A 26,726-nucleotide genomic window follows, 5' to 3' on the forward strand; every position below is an offset into this window, starting at 1 on the left:
TTTGGTATTTGTCTTCATTTGCGGTATTTAACGTTCCATATGAAATTTGTTTCATACAGCCCCCATAGAACGGTGACACCCGATTTTCGGTATTTTGAAGGTTTTAGCCTCATCACACCGAACTGCTGATATTTAGTACTTAGTCTTCGTTCGGGGTATAAAACCTTCTACCAGAAATTTGTCGGTATAAGTCCACACCTTCATATAGCCCCCATAGAACAGTACCTTTCAATTTTCGGTATTGTGAAGGTTGTGGCCACAGCAACCCACCCAAATGGCTGAAATTTGGTAGTTAGTCTTTGTTGGAGCTAAAAGCCTTTCTGACTGAAATTCGCCGGTATTGGTCCACGTTTCGATAAAGCCCCCACAGAACGGTACCTCCCGATTTTCGTAATTCTGAAGGTTGTGACGTCAATATCCCACCGATATGGGGTTATAAAATATTCCACAAGAGTATTAGCAGAAGGAGCTCCCTTCACCACCGCCCTCTCATAAAAGCTAAAAAATGTTAATGTGTTATTTTCAGTGTCTGGCACAAGAGTTAATAACTCAACACATTTGGTCTCTTCCTTTATTTTTGAAAATGGAAAAGCCGACAAAAGTGGTGAAAGTTGTAAACTGCTCCCATATGAGTTATATGGTGTCTGAAGTAAAGGAACGCTTTTCGAGTAAAAAGTGGTAAAACTAGGAGATTCTTGCACGTAGACGAACAGAGGTATTGTCATACGTCATGCGTACTTAAGTGGTCGTATGAGATGTCAAATTTGCTACTTTTTTAATAGTAAGGGCCTGTTTCACTATGTCGAAAGAAAATTATTGCGAACGAAAAACACCTAAACTTTGGTTTTCATGGCAATATTGACTTTGTGTTTGCTTTAAAACAACTACAAAATTTAAAAATCAAACACGAGTTTAGTTGTTTCTCTTTCGTTTTCATTTTCCTTCGACATAGTGAAACAAGCTGTAAAAGTAGCAAAAGAGAACATATTTGCGTTGCTACAACAACATAGCATTGCAATCAATTTCTTTGCTGGGTACTCAAATACGCAAAAGTGTTTTATTGTGATTATATTTATTGTGAATGAAATGTTAGCCTCACGGGTTCTTGTCAATGATAACAAAGGTGGGCATATTGAGAATGGTGTCAATGATACACGCCAGAGATGGATATGTTAAATGCCTAAATCTACTTTGGACATATTGGCAGACCATCTAAATGCAGGAAATGCAATCAATGCACTCATGCATTTTTCAATATTTTTGTATTATAAAATAATAAATTATTTTATAATAAATAAATTGTATGAAGCATTGTGGCGTCTTTTTTATTGGGATAGCGTTTGCAAACAAAAAACTTGAATCAGGGTGTACTGAAATTAAAAATTATAAAATTCAATTTCAATTTGTTTTACAATGTATATATTAATCATAAAAATGTTTTCTTGGTATTGAATGTAAATAAATTGAAATTCAAATATTTCTATTTTTAATGCAAAGCACAGCCAAGGGATATCCCACTCAGCCACACAAACATTTGACGTCATGTATCTTATCAGTATTTTGGGTGTTATATTTACTATCGAACAAGATAATTTCTAATCAATTATAAACAAGTTCCGATAATGCAACTTCGTAACAAATGTTTGAATAAATACAAAACTACAAGTCATGCTATTCTAACTTAGATATGGAATTTAAAATGATGCAATCTTTGTTATAATTTGCTAATAGATTGATTATTCGCTCAGTTTTGCAATCTTCCCTATGGGGAAAAAATAGCACACTTCCCTTTTGTTTTGCACAGCCATAATAAAAATTTATTTAATTCTTCTAATACATAAAATAATAAAAACAAATTACAGATCAGTAAATTTAAATTTCAACGGTATGTTTGGGATGTTAATTGACAACGATTTGAATGCATTTTCGGTGGGATAGTTAAATTCAACATGGAAATTTCGGATTAAACGAGCAATACCCAATTCAATTTCCATTTCAACAATTCGCCGGCCAATACAGCTGCGTGCACCAAAACCAAAGGGCAAGAAAACAAATGGACTGCTAGGCTTAAGAGACATTTCAGTCGTCGATCCCTTTTCTTGTCTCAGCCAGCGTTCGGGTAAAAATTCATTAGCCCTTGGATAATAACGTTCATCGTGATTCAGAGATGCCGAAACCATAAATACTTGTTGCCCGGCTGGTACTCGATACCCGCTTAGGACAACATCTTTTTGATTAACCCGAACATTTCCCACTGCCAGGGGATATATACGTTGTGACTCTTTAATGCAGGCCCTTAAATAGGGCATATTTCTAAAGGCTTCCTCCGTAAATTCTGAATCTTTTTCCGGTAAAATTCTTAGATTTCTTCGCGTAATTTGGCCTGTTTATCGGGATTTTTACTCAAACAAAGTAATAGAGCCACAAATGTGGTGGAAGTCTAAAACAAGAGAAATCTCAGGTTATTAAGAAAAATAAAAATCGGAAAATAAAACCGTACCGTATCAACACCTGCCATCAACATATCCATGGCCATAACTTGTGCTATTTTCTTATCTACCTTCAGCAGCTTTTCCAAAACGCTTTGCTCACTTTCCGGTTTTTCGGCCACCCCAGCCCTCTTCTCCGCCTCCAGGCGATCTACGGCCTCTTGTATATAACTTTCAATGGTATCCTGCAGTGCATCCATGGTTTTGATAATTTTCTTATATATTGGCGTCTTTACATATTTCCAAATTGAAGGTTGAAATTCAATCTCGAAACCCAATTTAAAGAATTGCGTAAGAGAATCAAAAATTGTCTTTGCCTTGGGATCATTACGATTTTCCGAGAGTAAACCCAATTGTTTATCCAATGCCACAACGGAAACTGATTCTAAAGTCCAGCGATTTATTTCTTCTTCAAATGTGGCGGGAACTTCCAGGGTTTGAGGATCACGTATCGTGCGAATTCTGAAGGAGAAAGAGAGAGAGGAAAAAATTGATGATTTTAGAATTGAAAAACCCTTAAGGCGGTCTTCACTACATGGAAGACCGCTTAAGGAGGTCTTCTAGGCGTTGAACACCTCTTAAGGGGAGACCCCTATTGATAAAAGACATCTTTAAAAGTTCTCCTATAGATAAAGGACCTTCCAAAAGACGGCCTCCCAAGGCGATCTTCTAGATATAGAAGACTTCTCAAGGGGGTCTTTTACATCTTATATTTATTTTATATCTTATATTTTATATCTTATATTTTATATTTTATATTTTATATTTTATATTTTATATTTTATATTTTATATTTTATATTTTATATTTTATATTTTATATTTTATATTTTATATTTTATATTTTATATTTTATATTTTATATTTTATATTTTATATTTTATATTTTATATTTTATATTTTATATTTTATATTTTATATTTTATATTTTATATTTTATATTTTATATTTTATATTTTATATTTTATATTTTATATTTTATATTTTATATTTTATATTTTATATTTTATATTTTATATTTTATATTTTATATTTTATATTTTATATTTTATATTTTATATTTTATATTTTATATTTTATATTTTATATTTTATATTTTATATTTTATATTTTATATTTTATATTTTATATTTTATATTTTATATTTTATATTTTATATTTTATATTTTATATTTTATATTTTATATTTTATATTTTATATTTTATATTTTATATTTTATATTTTATATTTTATATTTTATATTTTATATTTTATATTTTATATTTTATATTTTATATTTTATATTTTATATTTTATATTTTATATTTTATATTTTATATTTTATATTTTATATTTTATATTTTATATTTTATATTTTATATTTTATATTTTATATTTTATATTTTATATTTTATATTTTATATTTTATATTTTATATTTTATATTTTATATTTTATATTTTATATTTTATATTTTATATTTTATATTTTATATTTTATATTTTATATTTTATATTTTATATTTTATATTTTATATTTTATATTTTATATTTTATATTTTATATTTTATATTTTATATTTTATATTTTATATTTTATATTTTATATTTTATATTTTATATTTTATATTTTATATTTTATATTTTATATTTTATATTTTATATTTTATATTTTATATTTTATATTTTATATTTTATATTTTATATTTTATATTTTATATTTTATATTTTATATTTTATATTTTATATTTTATATTTTATATTTTATATTTTATATTTTATATTTTATATTTTATATTTTATATTTTATATTTTATATTTTATATTTTATATTTTATATTTTATATTTTATATTTTATATTTTATATTTTATATTTTATATTTTATATTTTATATTTTATATTTTATATTTTATATTTTATATTTTATATTTTATATTTTATATTTTATATTTTATATTTTATATTTTATATTTTATATTTTATATTTTATATTTTATATTTTATATTTTATATTTTATATTTTATATTTTATATTTTATATTTTATATTTTATATTTTATATTTTATATTTTATATTTTATATTTTATATTTTATATTTTATATTTTATATTTTATATTTTATATTTTATATTTTATATTTTATATTTTATATTTTATATTTTATATTTTATATTTTATATTTTATATTTTATATTTTATATTTTATATTTTATATTTTATATTTTATATTTTATATTTTATATTTTATATTTTATATTTTATATTTTATATTTTATATTTTATATTTTATATTTTATATTTTATATTTTATATTTTATATTTTATATTTTATATTTTATATTTTATATTTTATATTTTATATTTTATATTTTATATTTTATATTTTATATTTTATATTTTATATTTTATATTTTATATTTTATATTTTATATTTTATATTTTATATTTTATATTTTATATTTTATATTTTATATTTTATATTTTATATTTTATATTTTATATTTTATATTTTATATTTTATATTTTATATTTTATATTTTATATTTTATATTTTATATTTTATATTTTATATTTTATATTTTATATTTTATATTTTATATTTTATATTTTATATTTTATATTTTATATTTTATATTTTATATTTTATATTTTATATTTTATATTTTATATTTTATATTTTATATTTTATATTTTATATTTTATATTTTATATTTTATATTTTATATTTTATATTTTATATTTTATATTTTATATTTTATATTTTATATTTTATATTTTATATTTTATATTTTATATTTTATATTTTATATTTTATATTTTATATTTTATATTTTATATTTTATATTTTATATTTTATATTTTATATTTTATATTTTATATTTTATATTTTATATTTTATATTTTATATTTTATATTTTATATTTTATATTTTATATTTTATATTTTATATTTTATATTTTATATTTTATATTTTATATTTTATATTTTATATTTTATATTTTATATTTTATATTTTATATTTTATATTTTATATTTTATATTTTATATTTTATATTTTATATTTTATATTTTATATTTTATATTTTATATTTTATATTTTATATTTTATATTTTATATTTTATATTTTATATTTTATATTTTATATTTTATATTTTATATTTTATATTTTATATTTTATATTTTATATTTTATATTTTATATTTTATATTTTATATTTTATATTTTATATTTTATATTTTATATTTTATATTTTATATTTTATATTTTATATTTTATATTTTATATTTTATATTTTATATTTTATATTTTATATTTTATATTTTATATTTTATATTTTATATTTTATATTTTATATTTTATATTTTATATTTTATATTTTATATTTTATATTTTATATTTTATATTTTATATTTTATATTTTATATTTTATATTTTATATTTTATATTTTATATTTTATATTTTATATTTTATATTTTATATTTTATATTTTATATTTTATATTTTATATTTTATATTTTATATTTTATATTTTATATTTTATATTTTATATTTTATATTTTATATTTTATATTTTATATTTTATATTTTATATTTTATATTTTATATTTTATATTTTATATTTTATATTTTATATTTTATATTTTATATTTTATATTTTATATTTTATATTTTATATTTTATATTTTATATTTTATATTTTATATTTTATATTTTATATTTTACTAGCTGAACCCGGTGCGCTTCGCTACCCCTTTAGATTGATATGCATTTGAAATTTTACGGATTTTTTGAAATCAGAAAGAAATCAAATTCAAAAATTTAAAGTAAAGTATTTATTGTAATGCTTTAGGATATACAATGTTTTTGTTTTTCCTTCAGGAGCGTAAACAAACAAATCGGCCGGTCTACCAACACGTGAACATGCAACGTAGAGCTGAACACCAATATTAGCACTAAATTATGTGGTGGAAAGCCTGAAGATCCAACGAACTTAGGAATTCAACTGGATAGTTAACCGCGTCGTCTTCAGTTGCCACAGTATCAATGGATTTGTACGTTCGTGCATTTCCTGAAATTCTATTGACTGAAATTCTTTCAATATAATTTACCAATTTGTTTTGCAGACCAATTCCCGCCACATATTCCAAATTTCATTGTAATTGGGCTTACATAGCGTGTTTGGTGCATCAAATACATGAAATCGGCCGAAAATATATATGGGAGCTATATGTAAATCTGAACCGATTTCAATATAATTTGACAAATTTTTTTGTAGATCAATTTCCGCCACATTTTTCAAATTTCATTGAAATTGGACAAACATAAGGTGTTTATTGCATAAAATACATGAAATCGGCCTAAAATATATATTGGAGGTATATCCAAATCTGATCCGATTTCAATATAATTTCTAGGATCAATTCCGTCAAAGATTCCAAAATTCGTCAAAATTGAACATACATGGCGTGTTTGGTGTAGAAAATACATGAAATCGGCCGAAAATATATATGGGAGCTATATCCCAATCTGAACCGATTTCAAAATAGTTTGGAACATTTATTTCTGCAATAAATTCCGTCACACATTCCAAATTTCATTGGAATTGGGCATACAAAATGTGTTTTATGCATCAAATGCATTAAATCGGCCGAAAATATATATCCAAATCTGAGCCGATTTCAAATTACTTTGGCAAATTTATTTTTAGACCAAATTCCGTCACACATACCAAATTTGAAGACTGTATCGATAATCGTTCGTTAGATATCAGCATACAAAGTCTACAGTTTTTGGAGGTACTTTCGATCCTGAGGCTATATCTCCAGATCGGGGCGGAATTTTTAAGATTTATATAGCCTGTGACACTTTCAGGCCATGTGGTAATATACTCTGAAAGTTTCAGGAAGATCGGTTCAGCGGTTTTTGAGTCCATAAACTTCAAACAAACAAACGTACAAACATTTTCCTCCGTTATAGATATACTCGTAGATACCGCACAAATTTCATTGAAATAAATATGGGAGCTATAGCCAAATCAACACCGATTTCAATACTTATTTCTACAACAAATTTAGTTACACATTGGACATCCATAGCGTGTTTGGGGCATCAAATACATGAAATCGGCCGAAAATATATATAGGAGCTATATCCAAATCTGAACCGATTTCAATATAATTCGGCATACTCATTTCTACAACAAATTTAGTCACACATTCCAAATTTCATTGAAATTGGACATACATAGTGGGTTGGGTGCATCAAATACATGAACTCGGCCGAAAATATATATAGGAGCTATATCCAAATCTGAACCGATTTCAATATAATTTGGCATGCTCATTTCTGCAAAAAATTTAGTCACACATTCCAAATTTCATTGAAATTGGACACACATAGTGGGTTGGGTGCATCAAATACATGAAATCGGCCGAAAATATATATAGGAGCTATATCCAAATCTGAACCGATTTCAATATAATTCGGCATACTCATTTCTACAACAAATTTAGTCACACATTCCAAATTTCATTGAAATTGGACATATATAGTGGGTTGGGTGGATCAAATACATGAAATCGGCCGAAAATATATATAGGAGCTATATCCAAATCTGAACCGATTTCAAAATAATTTGGCATGCACATTTCTGCAAAAAAAATAGTCACACATTCCAAATTTCATTGAGATTGGACATACATAGTGGGTTGGGTGCATCAAATACATGAAATCGGCCGAAAATATATATAGGAGCTATATCCAAATCTGAACCGATTTCAATATAATTCGGCATACTCATTTCTACAACAAATTTAGTCACACATTCCAATTTTCATTGAAATTGGACATATATAGTGGGTTGGGTGGATCAAATACATGAAATCGGCCGAAAATATATATAGGAGCTATATCCAAATCTGAACCGATTTCAAGATAATTTGGCATGCTCATTTCTGCAAAAAATTTAGTCACACATTCCAAATTTCATTGAAATTGGACATACATATGTAGTGGGTTGGGTGCATCAAATACATGAAATCGGCCGATAATATATATAGGAGCTATATCCAAATCTGAACCGATTTCAATATAATTCGGCATACTCATTTCCACAACAAATTTAGTCACACATTCCTAATTTCATTGAAATTGGACATACATAGTGGGTTGGGTGCATCAAATACATGAAATCGGCCGAAAATATATATAGGAGCTATATCCAAATCTGAACCGATTTCAATATAATTCGGCATACTCATTTCTACAACAAATTTAGTCACACATTCCAAATTTCATTGAAATCGGACATATGTAGCGTGTTTTGTATATCAAATACTTGAAATCGGACGAAAATATATATGGGATCTATATCCAAATCTGAACCGATTTCGATATAGTGTGGCACATTTTTTTATAAGCCACGTTCCGTCACGCATTCCAAATTTCATGGAAATCGCACATATATAGCGTGTTTGGTACATCAAATACTTGAAATCGGACGAAGATATATATGGGAGCTATATCCAAATCTGGACCGATTTCGATATATTTTGGCACATTTATTTTTAGGCTAAAATCCATCACACATTTCAAATTTGGAGTCTGTATCTGTAACCGTTCTATAGATATTTGCATACAAAGTTTAAATTTTTTGGAGGTACCTCCGATTCTGATGCTATATCTCCGGATCAGAGCGGAATTTCGAAACTTTTTATAGCCTATGTTACTTTCAGGCGATGTAGTAATATACCCTGAAAATTTCAGCAAGATCGGTTCAGCAGTTTTTGAGTCTATAAATTTCAAACAAACAAACAAACAAACAAACAAACATACAAACATTTTTCTATTTTATATATATAGATATTTTATATTTTATATTTTATATTTTATATTTTATATTTTATATTTTATATTTTATATTTTATATTTTATATTTTATATTTTATATTTTATATTTTATATTTTATATTTTATATTTTATATTTTATATTTTATATTTTATATTTTATATTTTATATTTTATATTTTATATTTTATATTTTATATTTTATATTTTATATTTTATATTTTATATTTTATATTTTATATTTTATATTTTATATTTTATATTTTATATTTTATATTTTATATTTTATATTTTATATTTTATATTTTATATTTTATATTTTATATTTTATATTTTATATTTTATATTTTATATTTTATATTTTATATTTTATATTTTATATTTTATATTTTATATTTTATATTTTATATTTTATATTTTATATTTTATATTTTATATTTTATATTTTATATTTTATATTTTATATTTTATATTTTATATTTTATATTTTATATTTTATATTTTATATTTTATATTTTATATTTTATATTTTATATTTTATATTTTATATTTTATATTTTATATTTTGTATTTTGTATTTTATATTTTATATTTTATATTTTATATTTTATATTTTATATTTTATATTTTATATTTTATATTTTATATTTTATATTTTATATTTTATATTTTATATTTTATATTTTATATTTTATATTTTATATTTTATATTTTATATTTTATATTTTATATTTTATATTTTATATTTTATATTTTATATTTTATATTTTATATTTTATATTTTATATTTTATATTTTATATTTTATATTTTATATTTTATATTTTATATTTTATATTTTATATTTTATATTTTATATTTTATACTAGCTGAACCCGGTGCGCTTCGCTACCCCTTTAGATTGATATGCATTTGAAATTTTACGGATTTTTTGAAATCAGAAAGAAATCAAATTCAAAAATTTAAAGTAAAGTATTTATTGTAATGCTTTAGGATATACAATGTTTTTGTTTTTCCTTCAGGAGCGTAAACAAACAAATCGGCCGGTCTACCAACACGTGAACATGCAACGTAGAGCTGAACACCAATATTAGCACTAAATTATGTGGTGGAAAGCCTGAAGATCCAACGAACTTAGGAATTCAACTGGATAGTTAACCGCGTCGTCTTCAGTTGCCACAGTATCAATGGATTTGTACGTTCGTGCATTTCCTGAAATTCTATTGACTGAAATTCTTTCAATATAATTTACCAATTTGTTTTGCAGACCAATTCCCGCCACATATTCCAAATTTCATTGTAATTGGGCTTACATAGCGTGTTTGGTGCATCAAATACATGAAATCGGCCGAAAATATATATGGGAGCTATATGTAAATCTGAACCGATTTCAATATAATTTGACAAATTTTTTTGTAGATCAATTTCCGCCACATTTTTCAAATTTCATTGAAATTGGACAAACATAAGGTGTTTATTGCATAAAATACATGAAATCGGCCTAAAATATATATTGGAGGTATATCCAAATCTGATCCGATTTCAATATAATTTCTAGGATCAATTCCGTCAAAGATTCCAAAATTCGTCAAAATTGAACATACATGGCGTGTTTGGTGTAGAAAATACATGAAATCGGCCGAAAATATATATGGGAGCTATATCCCAATCTGAACCGATTTCAAAATAGTTTGGAACATTTATTTCTGCAATAAATTCCGTCACACATTCCAAATTTCATTGGAATTGGGCATACAAAATGTGTTTTATGCATCAAATGCATTAAATCGGCCGAAAATATATATCCAAATCTGAGCCGATTTCAAATTACTTTGGCAAATTTATTTTTAGACCAAATTCCGTCACACATACCAAATTTGAAGACTGTATCGATAATCGTTCGTTAGATATCAGCATACAAAGTCTACAGTTTTTGGAGGTACTTTCGATCCTGAGGCTATATCTCCAGATCGGGGCGGAATTTTTAAGATTTATATAGCCTGTGACACTTTCAGGCCATGTGGTAATATACTCTGAAAGTTTCAGGAAGATCGGTTCAGCGGTTTTTGAGTCCATAAACTTCAAACAAACAAACGTACAAACATTTTCCTCCGTTATAGATATACTCGTAGATACCGCACAAATTTCATTGAAATAAATATGGGAGCTATAGCCAAATCAACACCGATTTCAATACTTATTTCTACAACAAATTTAGTTACACATTGGACATCCATAGCGTGTTTGGGGCATCAAATACATGAAATCGGCCGAAAATATATATAGGAGCTATATCCAAATCTGAACCGATTTCAATATAATTCGGCATACTCATTTCTACAACAAATTTAGTCACACATTCCAAATTTCATTGAAATTGGACATACATAGTGGGTTGGGTGCATCAAATACATGAAATCGGCCGAAAATATATATAGGAGCTATATCCAAATCTGAACCGATTTCAATATAATTTGGCATGCTCATTTCTGCAAAAAATTTAGTCACACATTCCAAATTTCATTGAAATTGGACACACATAGTGGGTTGGGTGCATCAAATACATGAAATCGGCCGAAAATATATATAGGAGCTATATCCAAATCTGAACCGATTTCAATATAATTCGGCATACTCATTTCTACAACAAATTTAGTCACACATTCCAAATTTCATTGAAATTGGACATATATAGTGGGTTGGGTGGATCAAATACATGAAATCGGCCGAAAATATATATAGGAGCTATATCCAAATCTGAACCGATTTCAAAATAATTTGGCATGCACATTTCTGCAAAAAAAATAGTCACACATTCCAAATTTCATTGAGATTGGACATACATAGTGGGTTGGGTGCATCAAATACATGAAATCGGCCGAAAATATATATAGGAGCTATATCCAAATCTGAACCGATTTCAATATAATTCGGCATACTCATTTCTACAACAAATTTAGTCACACATTCCAATTTTCATTGAAATTGGACATATATAGTGGGTTGGGTGGATCAAATACATGAAATCGGCCGAAAATATATATAGGAGCTATATCCAAATCTGAACCGATTTCAAGATAATTTGGCATGCTCATTTCTGCAAAAAATTTAGTCACACATTCCAAATTTCATTGAAATTGGACATACATATGTAGTGGGTTGGGTGCATCAAATACATGAAATCGGCCGATAATATATATAGGAGCTATATCCAAATCTGAACCGATTTCAATATAATTCGGCATACTCATTTCCACAACAAATTTAGTCACACATTCCTAATTTCATTGAAATTGGACATACATAGTGGGTTGGGTGCATCAAATACATGAAATCGGCCGAAAATATATATAGGAGCTATATCCAAATCTGAACCGATTTCAATATAATTCGGCATACTCATTTCTACAACAAATTTAGTCACACATTCCAAATTTCATTGAAATCGGACATATGTAGCGTGTTTTGTATATCAAATACTTGAAATCGGACGAAAATATATATGGGATCTATATCCAAATCTGAACCGATTTCGATATAGTGTGGCACATTTTTTTATAAGCCACGTTCCGTCACGCATTCCAAATTTCATGGAAATCGCACATATATAGCGTGTTTGGTACATCAAATACTTGAAATCGGACGAAGATATATATGGGAGCTATATCCAAATCTGGACCGATTTCGATATATTTTGGCACATTTATTTTTAGGCTAAAATCCATCACACATTTCAAATTTGGAGTCTGTATCTGTAACCGTTCTATAGATATTTGCATACAAAGTTTAAATTTTTTGGAGGTACCTCCGATTCTGATGCTATATCTCCGGATCAGAGCGGAATTTCGAAACTTTTTATAGCCTATGTTACTTTCAGGCGATGTAGTAATATACCCTGAAAATTTCAGCAAGATCGGTTCAGCAGTTTTTGAGTCTATAAATTTCAAACAAACAAACAAACAAACATACAAACATTTTTCTATTTTATATATATAGATTTTATATTTTATATTTTATATTTTATTTTTATTTTTTTTATATTTTATTTTGTGGTTTATTTACTTTTGCGTTTATAAAATTGTTCATTACAACTTACCTCTCCATTAATTCCTTATTAACGTTTGACATCTTGTGCATGTATAGGCGTACATTTTTCGGTTGCATTAAAATGGGGTTTACCACTGAACGGAAATTACCCCATTTTTCTCCGGCACTAAAAATTAAAAGAAAAAACATTAAAATTTAATTCATCATCTCCATATAATGTTCCCTCCTTTTTTCCATACTTACGTTGAAAGAAGACCCTCGGTGCCTTGATAAAAGTCTTTCTTTACTTCACTACGATAATGTCCCAATATCTCCAAACCGGGTCTTATAGGCCAAACACCTTCATTACGCAACACCATTTCAAAATCTTTTGGATTGTGGGTTACAACAAATGATTTTTTACCCAACATTCCCAGCAGTAGGGTAATGTCACCGAAATCTTTTTTCATTTCTAACATTAATTTGGTGGCATCCAAATTGGCATATTTGCCACCGGGTAAAAATTTCATAAGCATTGAAAGACGACTCCCATGTGGTATGGCCTCAAAGGGTTTAGCCTGGGACCACTCCTTTTGAAAGTCATAAGAATTATCTTCGCTAGGGGATTTGGAAGATAACAAACGGAGCTGGAAATTAAAAAAAATATAATATTTTGTTTTTATTGTTAAAAAAGTAGTAGAAATATTAGAAATTATTTTAATAAATATTTGATTATTTATTAAAATATTGTCGCTAATGTTTTTTGTTATTGAACTTACTTTTTGTTTTATTGTAGCGGTTTGTTTATAAATTTTCCCATGATGAGTTAACACATTTCTATGAAATTTTAACATGATTGTGTTTTGTTGTTGTTTCTCTTATTCATAAATTGTGTTTGGCCAATTTGTTTGGATGTTTATGTTTTTTTGTTTAGTTCTTCTTTTCCACCATCTACACTGTTTACCGGTCGAATAAATACTAATTCCATTCTAATGTTTTGAATGTAGAATGTTTATTCTCTTTCTTTTGTTATCTGAAAGATAATGTTTAGAATCTAATCGTAAGATACTTTTTCTCTTGTCAACATATGGCCTTTCATATGTTTATATGTTCCATATCGGAGTGAGTTTAACAAGCGGAGTCATAGCACTCATATTGTTATTTTTTTATATAGCCAAAACCGTGTGCGAAGATACAAATTCGTTGAACGGAAATACCATTTAAGGGACCTCAATAAACAAGAGACTCCTTAAAGCTTTTCATAACAGAAATCGCCTTTAAAGGTATTCTATGGATAGAACACGGAAAGAACCTATAATAAGCAGACTTATTTCAATATAAGACCCCATGAAATCTCTTTTATCTATCCTTCCGTTTTAATGACTAATTTTAAAATTCTGTTTTTATTAATTAATTTTCCTCTTACATTATTTGAAATCATTCTTATACACTGACACACATTTATAACCTTTATCGATTTATTTTTGTAATTTAATTTTCAAAATTTTAATAAAAGTTTTAAACTTTAAAAATCATGTTATAATCAATTTGTTGGTTGTCAGTTCAGGTCTTTTGTCCATTGCCATCAAGGGGTTGAGAGAAATTTTAATGCATTCAATCACGAACATTGCTTGCCATTGATGTCCCCGTAGCCAGTGCCCGTTATCTGCATTTTTAAAGAGTAAATAGAAATTACATGAAAAGTGTGCAAAAACTGTTTGTGGTAGAGAGCGGAGTAAAGATTGAAAAACTTTAAATATTAAATATAATAGATGTTTATTAGGATGGATAATTTCGTATGATATGAAGATCCTGAAAGTGGTGTTGATATTTATTTTTCTAAGATTAGGCAGATTTTTTCCACTGTTCATTGCTTGAAAAATATATTTAACAAATTTATTTTATTTATTATTTATTTAAAATATTTTTTATAATTAAAAATTATACTTAAGGAAATTATAAAAGCACTATCAATAAAAGCTATCGGCTAATATTTGATTTTTTTTCATTTGCCAAAAATATATATTGTTACGTCATAAGGATGTAGTTTTAATTATTTCTGATTTTGATAAACCTTCAAATACATTTTAAAACTTACTGTAACCATCTCCTTGCATTAAATCGTGGTGTAACAGTCCGTATTACTAACAACGTTAGTTATACGCTCTTGTACATGGTGCGTATAACTAGCGTTATTACTAATACGCCACCTTAAATGGATAACTGCACTATGCAGATGACCCCTATAAGAGGTCTTCCTGGTATAATAGGCTTCTTTAAGAGGACTTCTAGTTATAGAAAAAACATTTAAGATGCTTTTATTTATTATTGTCTTTTTAGGACGAAGGCCATTATTTATGAAAGTTTTTAATTAATTATTTGAATTAATCGAGCTAAGATGGCCTAAGGAATTTGTATTGAAAAAATGAATTCTAGCGAAGTTCCACACACTCAACCACTATGCTACGATCGTTTCGCTGGTGGTTTAAGCCAGCTCGTCAGGCATATTTTGAATGTAAATGGCTAGAATCTACAGAAGGTCCCTTTAAGATGTCTTCTATTTGTATTTATCTAAATATTTAAGACCCCTTAAGAGGTTTCCCTGCTACTGAGAACCCCTTTAAAATCCATTCTATCTACAGAATACGCTTTTAAAAGGTATTCTATCTATTGAATATCCTATAAGAATCTTTTCTATCTACAGAAGATTCCTTTAAAAGCCTTTAATGAAGCCCCCTTTAGGATACCCCTTTTAAAAGTCTTCTATCTGCAGAATATTCCTATAAGAGGACTTCTTGCTGTAGAAGATCACTTTAAGAGGTCTTCTATCTGTAGACTATCCATTTAAGACGTCTATAAAAGAGGTTCTCTTGATATTGAATACCATCTTTTTAGGGGTCTTCTATCTATTTGAGTCCCTTTTACGAGGGTTTATAGATTTTTAAGATTCCTTTAAATGGCTTCTATCTACAGAAGATGTTTTTAGAGTTTTTCTATCTGTTGAACATTTGTTCTATCTATAGAAGCTTTGTTTAAAGACCTTATATTTAATGAAGACCTCTTTAAGAGTTTTCTCTCTGTATGAGGCTCCTTTAAAAAGTCTTCTGTCTATAAAAAACACATTTGAAACTCCTATCTTCATGCTGAACCCCTTATATCTATTTATAGAAAATCTATATATTTAAGACCCCTTGAATATGTATTCCATATGTTGAGGATCCCTTTAATATGTCTTCTATCTATAGAAACCCCTTTAGGAGGTCTTGAATCTATAGAAGACGCCTCAATAGTTCCCATGTTCGAACTTAAAGTTTGGAAAAAAATTTTTAATTTTTAAGTACGGACCAAATCGGATACTCTCTTCGAGAGTTGTCGTGATTATCATTTTTGTGAAAAGTTTTGAAATTTTGTAGTGGAGGTACCTAAGTAGTGGACCGATATGGCTCATTTTCGAATTCAAACTAAGATCGGGCAAGATATTACGATGACAAAAATTTTAATTGAATCGGTAGATCCGTTCGAGAGTTATCCTGCCCTCCAACCACTACACAGGGTGTCATAGGGTCTTTTTTGCACCTTTCAGGCTATGTTCTCCGAAAGTATGGACTTGTCCCTGATAAAACTTGTACCGTCGTAAGGGGGCAATGAATACAAGTTGTTACAACCAAAATCAAAGCGATTCGAGAGCAGGTCCTAAACTGAACTTTTCCGAAATTTTATGTGGGAGGCATCGGAAGGAGTGGACCGATTGAGCCCACATTGGAACCTATATGGAACCTCTATGTCTGCTAATTTAACGATGTGCAAAGTAGGGACCAAATCGAATGCAAGATGTAACAACAAAGATCAAAGTGATTCGAGAGAAGTCCTTTAAGTGCATTTTTTTCAAATATTGCGATGTTCCAAGTACGGACCAAATCGGATACTCTCTTCGAGAGTTGTCGTGATTATTATTTTTGTGAAAAGTTTTGAAATTTTGTGGAGGAGGTACCTAAGTAGTGGACCGATATGGCTCATTTTCGAATTCAAACTAAGATCGGGCAAGATATTACGATGACAAAAATTTTAATTGAATCGGTAGATCCGTTCGAGAGTTATCCTGCCCTCCAACCACTACACAGGGTGTCATAGGGTCTTTTTTGCACCTTTCAGGCTATGTTCTCCGAAAGTATGGACTTGTCCCTGATAAAACTTGTACCGTCGTAAGGGGGCAATGAATACAAGTTGTTACAACCAAAATCAAAGCGATTCGAGAGCAGGTCCTAAACTGAACTTTTCCGAAATTTTATGTGGGAGGCACCCGAAGGAACCCACATTGGAACCTCTCTATGTCTGGCAATTTAACGATGCGCAAAGTGTGGACCAAATCAGTTACTCCCTTCAAGAGTTATCGTGCGCACAATTTTCCGAACTTTTGTGGGGGAGGTACCTGAGGGAGTGGACCGATATGCCTAATCTTCGAACTTAAACTAAATTTGGACAAAATATTACAAAGGCTAAATTTTGGACCAAATCGTTCGAGAGTTATCGTGCGCTGCAGCCAACCAGATAGACAGACAGAGGGACGGACATGGCTAAATAAACTCCTAATTTTCTGAAACGGATTTCGTCCAAACATACTTGGGGTCTAAAACCATTATTTAGATGAGGCACATTGTGTCCGTCTGAAAGTGTATATACCCTCGTTATACATGATAAGGGAATAGAGACCTATTTAAGAGGTCTTCTATCTATAAAAGACCACTTCTGATGCCCCCGTATCCAGTGACCGGTAATTGCAGTTGTAAAGTCATCACGTTTTTGTATTTTTCCCTTTGGATCTATAGAAGTCTCCTTTAAGCGGTCTTCTACCTAGTGAATCCCTTCTAGAGGTGTTTTATATATTTAGGAAGACTTTTGTATATTGAAGACCCCTTTAAGAAGTCTTCTATATATTGAAGACCATATTAAGTAATTTTCTATCTATCGAATATACATTTAAAGGTCTCCTATCTATTGACGACCTCCTTTAGGAGGCATTCCATCTATAGAAACTCTTTTAAAGTGGTCTATTATTTTCTTACTCAACCCGCTATTAGCGGTCATCTATCAATAAAATATCCCCTTCGGCATCTTCTATGCATAGAATATCCCTTTAAGAGATCTTTTATATATTTAAAAGCCCTTAAGATGTATTCTATCTATAGAATATCCTCCTTAAGAGGTATTCTAGCTATCGAAGAGATCTTCTATCTATAGAAGGTCATTTCAGGAGTTCTTCTGTCTATTGAAGACGTTTTTAATTGGTCTTCTATCAGAAGACCCCTTAAAGAAGTCTTTTAGCTGTTGAAGACTCGTTTAAAAGGTCTTCTAACTAGGCTGTCTTTTTGGAGACCCCTTTAAGAGGTCTTTTGTATGTAGAATACGCGTTTAATAGGTCTTTTAAAATCTCCCTTAAGAGGTCTACTTTCTATTTAAAAGGTCTTCTATCTTTAGAAAAACTCATAAAGAGTTCTTCTGTATATTGAACACCCTATAAGAGCTCAACTGGCTATAGAAGACTCCATTATGAGGCCTTTAGATTATAGAAGATCTTTAGATCTTCTAGGTATAAAAGATCCTTTTAATACGTCTTCAAAATTTAAGAGGTCTTGTATCAGTGGAATACTATTATAAGCGGTCGTCTACCTATTGAATTCCCTTTGAGAGGTCTTCTGTATTTAGAAGTACCTTATGAAGGACCTCTATCAATAGAATATCCATTTAAGAAGTCTTCTACCTTTTGAAAACCCCTCCTTCTTCTATAGTCTTCTTTCTATAGAAGGCTATTTTAGAGATTAATTGGCTATAGAAAACTCCATTATGAAGTCTTTAAGCTATAGAGGAGCCATTTAACAGGTCTTCTAGCTATAGAAGACCAACCTATGAGGTTTTCTATATATAAATGATCCTCCTTTTTAATTGGTCTTCTATCTGAAGAACCAATAAAGAGGTCTTATAGCTATTAAAGATCATTTTAAAAGGTCTTCTAAATATTGGAGACCCTCTTTTCTATTGAATATCCTTTTAAGACATCTTCCATTCTTCATTGGAGATCTTTTAAGAGGTATTCCATCTATTTAAGAAACCTTTGAAAGGTATAATGTTCTTTGTTTTGTTTTTTCATTGAGGTGTCTTCTGAATATGAGGTCAACTGGCTGTAGAAACCACATTTAGAAGGTCTTTAGGTTATAGGGGACTCATCTAACTGGTCTTCTAGCTATAGAAGAGCCATTTAATAGTGCCTTATAGGAGGTCCACCGTGGTGCAATGGTATGCACAGCCCCCTTGCACGTTGAAATGTCGTGAATTCGATTCCCCGGCCAGACAACATCAAACATTTTCCAATGTTGGTGACATTTGCTGAGTATTTCAACCATGTGAAATTTCTCTGCAAGTGGTGTCTTAGCCACGCCGCACATTGGTCGAAACCATTGATCTAGCGGCGCGAAAGTCAGAAAATCAAAGTATAAAATTGCGAAATGTTTTTCATTGTATCGATTACAGACACTCCGCTGACTAAAAATTAGTTTTTACTTTTTTGTTGTTGTAAATAGTCCTATAGACCTATTTCTGGTGGAGAAGATGTAAAACCAACTAGAACCTCCTATGCCAAAATTCAGCTTATTTAGTCTGAAAATGTAGACAAAATCCTAACAATACCAAATATTGGAAAGTACCGTTATACGGGGACAATATCAAAACCTAGACCTATGTCCACAATTTTTGGTGGAGAATGTTTGTGTCCACTGGGAACCTCAAATACCAAATTACACCTTATTTGGCCGGAAAACGTAGCATTAAACCCAAACTTTACCCAAACGTGGACCTATGTCCACAATTTTTGGTGGAAAGGTTTAGTGATCACTAGAAATCCTAAGTACCAAATTACAACTAATTTGGAAGGAAAGGGTGGCTTAAATCCTAAAAAACCGAATATCAGGAGGTACCGTTCGTTATATGGGGGCTATACCGAAATATTACCCGATGTTGTTCATATTTAGTCCATTATTACCCACGGACACAGACTGAGTTTGTGCAAAATTTCAGAAAGATATCTCCATTCGTTTCCAAGTTATTAAATTCGCGCCGCTAGATCAGTGATTTCGACCACTGTGCGCCGGAGACTCATTTAAATTTTAAATGCCCCCTTTTTATAGAAGGCACATTTAATTAGCTACAGAAGACCCATTTAGGAAGCCTTTCTAGATCCGTTTAAGAGGACTCCTACCCTTAATAAGGTATCGTTTATTTGCAGGAGACCCCTTTAAGGGGTCTGCTTTCTACAGAAGGCCCTTCTGAGAGTTGTACTATCTAAAAAGACCCCTCTAAAGGCTATTGAATCATAGAAGACTCATTTTGAAAGTTTTTTTTATCTATATAAGATACCTTTAAGAGGTGTTGTATCTATATAAGGTCCCTTATAGAGGTCTTCTTTCTCTAGAATATCAGGTTTAAACTTCTTTATGAGGATTTATTTGACATTGCGTAAGTGAAATCCAGATGATTTATTAAATCCGGTTATATGCTATCGTACTATAAGACGTCTTGTATCTAAAGTAGGGCCTTTTTGGAGGTTTTCGACCTATTAAACACCTTTGAGATAGGTCTTACAACTATAGCAAGCCGCTTTTATAGCTACTGTATTTATAAAAGAGTCCTTAAAGAGATCTTATACCTAAGGAAAAACTTTTTCCTCATGAAAAAGTCTTCGATCTGTTGAAGACTCCTTTAAAAATGAAAAAAAACCGTAAAAAGTTTCCTGTTTATGGAAGAAAATTTAAGAATTCTTCTATCTTTAGAATATCCCTCTTAGAAGGCATTCTGTCTATAGTTACCCCCTTAAAAATGTGAGGTCTTCTAACTACAGAAAAGCCCCTTAGAGGTATTGTATTTATAGGAGAGCCCTTAAGGAAGTCTTATACCTATAGAAAAACTATTGCCTCATGAATAAGTCTTCGACCTGTTGATAACTTCTTTAAAAAACCTTTAAAAAGTTCTCAATAAACAGGGAACCTTAAAGAAGTCTTATATATTAAAAGACATTCTTTCGATGGATACCTCCGTAAAGATATCTCGTTATCTATATATTGACCTATTGTACCCCTTTGCGAAAGGTCTTCTAACTATAGAAAATCCCTTTTTGGAGGTATTGTATATAGAAGAGGCATTTAAGAGGTCTTATACCTGTAGAAAAACTTTTGCCTCATGAAGATGTCTTCGATCTGTTGAATATTTCATTAAAAATAAAAGAACCCTTCCATCTTTAAAATACCCCTCTTAGAAGGCATACCGTCTATGGATACCTCCTTAAATATCACTGTGCGACACGAAAATTATTAACCATATTCTGACACCGCAGCGGAATAGAAGACCAAAAATAAGAAGACACGTGACCCGGCGTTTTTCCCGATCACTTAAACTTTCGCGGTTATGGGCCCCAAAAGACCTGAGGCCTTGATGTCAAAAGGGATAATTTTTTCAGGCACATATCTTCTAAGCCGCCCAGAATTTGGGTTTACTTGTAGAAGAAAAGTTGTAGCTCTCGTCTTAAAGAATAATAACTGTGAACACATAAAATCCATTCAACCTCACCTTCAAGGTTAAAATCGTCAAGGTCAAGTTTGCCTATTAATTTTTTCTCGGATTTTAGTCTACAGATGTCAAACCGATCAAAATTGAAGCAAACATCCAACTAGAAAAAAGTACCTTAGATTTCAGTAAACAACTTTCTAGAACATACGAACTCTGTAGAAATGGTTCTTAATGGTCAAAATAGTAAGTCAGCAGCAGCACCAGATTTAAAAATCTCGACATCCATAAGGGCACTTGGCTGTCTCCAGATCAGAAAACAAGAAATCAAATTGATCACGTTGTGACAGATGGAAGACACTCATCGAGCGTGTTGGATGTGCGCTCGTTCCGAGGAGCAAACATAGGCTCGGACCACTACCTAGTTGCAGCAAAGGTAAGCACCCGGTTAAACGTAGCAAACAAAGTACGAACAGACACAACACGAAAGTTAGACATCGGTAAGCCGCAATCACAACAGACAGACACAGCGTATTCCACTCAACTAGCCCAATTGCTTAATCAAAGCACTCCTCATCCCGATAACATATCAACGCAATGGCAAAGCATTGCCCACTCCATGCAAACAGCTGCAAAATCCATACTTGGATACCAAAGACCTCAACCATGGTATGATCAGGAGTGTCGTGCTGCTACCGAAGAGAAAAATGCGGCATATAGGCCTACTTTACAATCCGTAGCAACGCGTAGCGAACGAGAAAGGTATCGGGAGAAAAGGAGAGAGAAGAAACGTCTTTTCCGAAGGTAAAAGAGAGAGATGGAAAGCAGGAGTGTGAAAAAATCGAGATGTACAGGAGCCAGAATGAAGTCCGAAAATTCTACCAAAGAGTGCAGCATGAAACTGATGGCTTTGGTACAGGCACCACCTCCTGTAGAGACCAGGGTCTCAATTCTGTTTCTATGAAAATGTGAAATGAAAACTTTTATAAAGGAGAAAATTGTCAAATGAAAAAAATTATAAAGGAAATATTTTTCATTTCAAATTTTCATAGAACAAGAATCCAGCCTCAGCAAGGTAATTTGTAATTTTGTAATAGATAGTGTGCTCAGGATATGGAAAGACCATTTTCCAAACCTGTTGGTATCCAGCGAAGACGACAAAAATACCACAGATCCAATCCCAGAAGATGGTATTGAATGTATACCGCCCAGCCAAGATGAGGTAAAGACAGCAGGAGTCACTGACTTACCAGCCGAGCTGTTGAAAACCGGAGGCGACACGCTGATAAGGTGTATTCATCAGCTAGTTAGCACCATCTGGCAGGAAGAACGAGTACCCGACGATTGGAACCTGAGTATCCTGTGCCCCATCCATAAGATAGGAGATAAGACTGTATGCTCTAACTATAGGGGCATAAGTCTACTCTCGATTGCCTACAAGATCGTGTCAGGGATATTGTGCGAACGACTAAAGCCTATGGTCAACGAGATAATTGGGCCATACCAATGCGGCTTTAGACCTGGCAAATCCACCATTGACCAGATATTTACCCTGCGGCAAATCCTGGAGAAGACCCAAGAGATGCAGATCGACACCTACCACCTTTTTGTCGATTATAAAGCAGCATTCGACAGCCGCTGCGCTCAAAGGTATTCCAGGCCATGTCTGAATTTGGTATCCCCGCAAACCTCATTCGGCTTTGTTAAATGACTTTAACTGACACGAGATCCTCAGTTAAAATAGGAAAGAACCTCTCCGAAAAATTTTGTACCAAAAGAGGTTTCAGACAAGGAGACAGCCTTTCGTGTGACCTCTTCAACATCCTGCTAGAAAAGGTTATGCGAGAGGCAAACGTCAAAAGAAGTGGCACAATCTACACCAATAGTCACATGTTACTTGCTTATGCTGATGATATAGACATCATGGGACGATCAGTAAAAGAAGTAACAGATACCTTTATGAAGGTCGAAGGAGAATCTGGGTCTGGCAGTACACGGCGGGAAGACTAAGTTGATGGTGTCGACGCGCAATGCGTCCATAGAGATCGGGCCAACTGTTGACGTTGAGGTAGTAAAAGATTTCGTCTACCTCGGCACCGCCGTAAACACAGCAAACGACATCAATTGTGATTTAAAAAGAAGAATTGTATTGGCCAACAGATGCTACTTTGGCTTAAGTAAGCACTTTAAAAACAAAGCCACAACTTGCCAAACAAAAATAACGCTCCTCAAAACACTGATACTACCCGTGCTGATGTATGGTTCCGCAGTCTGGGTACTTGCGCAAGCAGATAAGGCAGTGCTTGGTGTGTTTAAGAGAAAAATTCTTCGAAAGATATGCGGACCAATCTGCGTTGACGGTGAATATCGACGTCACATGAACCCCGAGCTGTATCTGCTATACAACGACATCAATATAGTTAAACGTATTGAGATGGAACGATTGCGTTGGCTAGGCCATATCATAAGAATGAGCAATGATGAATCCGCTAAAAAGGCGTATAAAAATGAGCCGCTTGGCGGTGCACGCAGAATTGGCAGGCCAAAGAATATATGGCACAAACAAGTAGATGAAGAGATGACAAGGCGCGGTTTTCCAGAAAGAGAAGCAATAGACAGAGAGAAATGGAGATCTTTTCTTAGTTCGGTCTATAGATCAAATGTTCTGTAATGGGTCAGCTAAGTAAGTAAGTATGTCTCTTATTTTTTCTATTGGCCTATTGAACCCCTTTGGAAATCCTCCTTTTGAGGTCTTTCATCTTTTTTAGTTATAGACGACCTTTTGCTTCATGAAGAAGTATTCACTCTGTTGAAGACTTCTTTAAGTGGCCTATTGAACCCCTTTGGAAAACCTCCTTTCGAGGTCTTGCATCTCTTATAGCTATAGAAGACCTTTTGCCTCATGAATAAGTATTCGCTCTGCTGAAGACTTCTTTAAGTGGTCTTCTATCTTTAAAAAAACCTTTAAAAATTCTTCTGCCTAAAGAATACTCCTGGAACAAGTTTTCTATCTTTAAAAGACCCTTATTAGGAGGCATTGTGTCTATGGAAACCCCCTTTTAAATGTCTCTAACGTATTGAAAATTCTTAATTAGGTTTTCTAGGTGTTGGTTTTATTAATAGAAGTCCCGTTGAGAGGTGTGGTATCACCACTAGATGCATGTAAGAGGTCTTCTACATCTAGAGGGCAACTTGAAAAGGTCTTATTGCTGTAGAAAAAAAAAAACTATTTAAAAGGTCGTCTATTAAAGATTCTTCTAAGATTTATATATAACAAGTTTAGTTAAACGCTGCCGCCGTGGTGCAATGGTATGCACACCCGCCTTGCACGCAGAAGGTCGTGGGTTCGATTCCCCTGCCACACCGACGTAGCCAGGGGGGGCCCGGGGGGGCCGGGCCCCCCCCGAAATGATTTTAGTTCCCATAGGTTATTAGCTTATGTTACACATTTTTTAATATTTGAGTACTGTTTTAAATTCTTCAAGAAATATGTAAAGTAGTTGGAAGCATTACATAGAATTATTTAACTACATTCATGTACTTATTGTCCAACATATGTATTTGAAAATATAAAAATAATGAACAAGATAGGCTTTTTGAGCAATTTTATGCATAGTTCTTGTTAACTTTTAAGGCGTTGTTTAAGCGTTTAATCGGAATTTTAGGCTGACTGTGTTACTGAGTTCAGAACAATACTAGGTCAAATTATTAGGTCAAACACTTTGGCTTATAAACAACATCCAGAAAAAACATTTTTGCGATATTTTGTTTTTGAAATTTTTTTATAAGAGCAATTCAACAATAAAATGTGAAACCGTTGCTTAATCGTTGTGGTTTTAAGTGTTTGTATATTTTCTCTAACACGTTTTTATAATGAACTATTTTGTAATTCGTAATTTCTGCTCCAACGCAGTGTCTATTGGACAAAAGGATTTTTCTGTCGAATTTTTATGTTTTGTTCGACCTTTCGAATGTTAATAAAATCAAGATTATTGAGCTTGAGGTCAATGTATATATTTTACTAGATGAACCCGGTGCGCTTCGCTACCCCGAATAAGGTAAAATATATTTTGACACATTTATTTGTAGGCCAATTTTCGTCACTAATTGCAACTTTCATTAAAATCGGGTATATAAAGCGTGTTTGGTGCATCAAATACATGAAATCGGACGAAAATATATATGGGAGCTATATCCAAATCTGAACCGATTTCAATATAATTTGAAAAATTTATTTATAGATCCAATTCCGTCACACATTCCAAATTTCATTGAAATTGGAAATACATAGCGTGTTTAATGCATAAAATACATGAAATCGGCCGAAAATATATATAGGCGCTATATCCAAATCTGAACCGATTTCAATTCTAGACCATTTTAGACCGATTTATTTCTAGACCAAATTCCTGCACACATCCAAAATTTGGAGACATTATCTATTACCATTCTATAGATACTTGCATAAAAAATCTAAATTTTTTGGAGGTACCTCCGATTCTGATGCTATATTTCCGGATCAACGCGGAATTTCCGAAATTTTTATAGCCTAGGTTTCCTTGAGGCCATGTAGTGATATAGTCTGAAAATTTCAGGAAGATCGGTTCAGCGGTTTTTGAGTCCATAAACTTCAAACAAACAAACAAACGTACAAAGATTTTTCTACTTTATATGTATATATTGATTTATTACATATTATTTCCAATATTTCAAAATTACAATGAATTTCATCTTCAGAGATTTTTCTGTCGATTCTCTTTGAATAAAACCAGAAGAAAACGACATAGAAACCCACAGCAATTGTATTTTGGGAAGTACTTTCAATGGACGCACA

The 26,726-nt window shown here is 30.5% G+C and overlaps 2 protein-coding genes and 1 pseudogene across 3 annotated transcripts in view; 1 reads left to right on the top strand and 2 right to left on the bottom strand.

Annotated features, from left to right (window-relative positions):
* Window positions 1-26,726, top strand: part of LOC141405572 (uncharacterized) — a 396,796-nt gene that overhangs the window by 96,055 nt on the left and 274,015 nt on the right. The window lies entirely within an intron of this gene.
* LOC141405567 (cytochrome P450 CYP12A2-like) lies at window positions 1,790-14,669 on the bottom strand (annotated as a pseudogene).
* Window positions 14,803-26,726, bottom strand: part of BBS4 (Bardet-Biedl syndrome 4) — a 132,375-nt gene continuing 120,451 nt past the window's right edge. The window contains exon 11 of the mRNA XM_073990071.1: window positions 14,803-15,008. The gene's annotated coding sequence lies outside the window, so the exon portion shown is untranslated. The remainder of the gene's footprint in view (window positions 15,009-26,726) is intronic.

This window comes from Musca autumnalis, unplaced genomic scaffold (assembly GCF_047663935.1).
Source record: "Musca autumnalis isolate F117 unplaced genomic scaffold, ASM4766393v1 scaffold_5, whole genome shotgun sequence".
NCBI lineage: Eukaryota > Metazoa > Arthropoda > Insecta > Diptera > Muscidae > Musca > Musca autumnalis.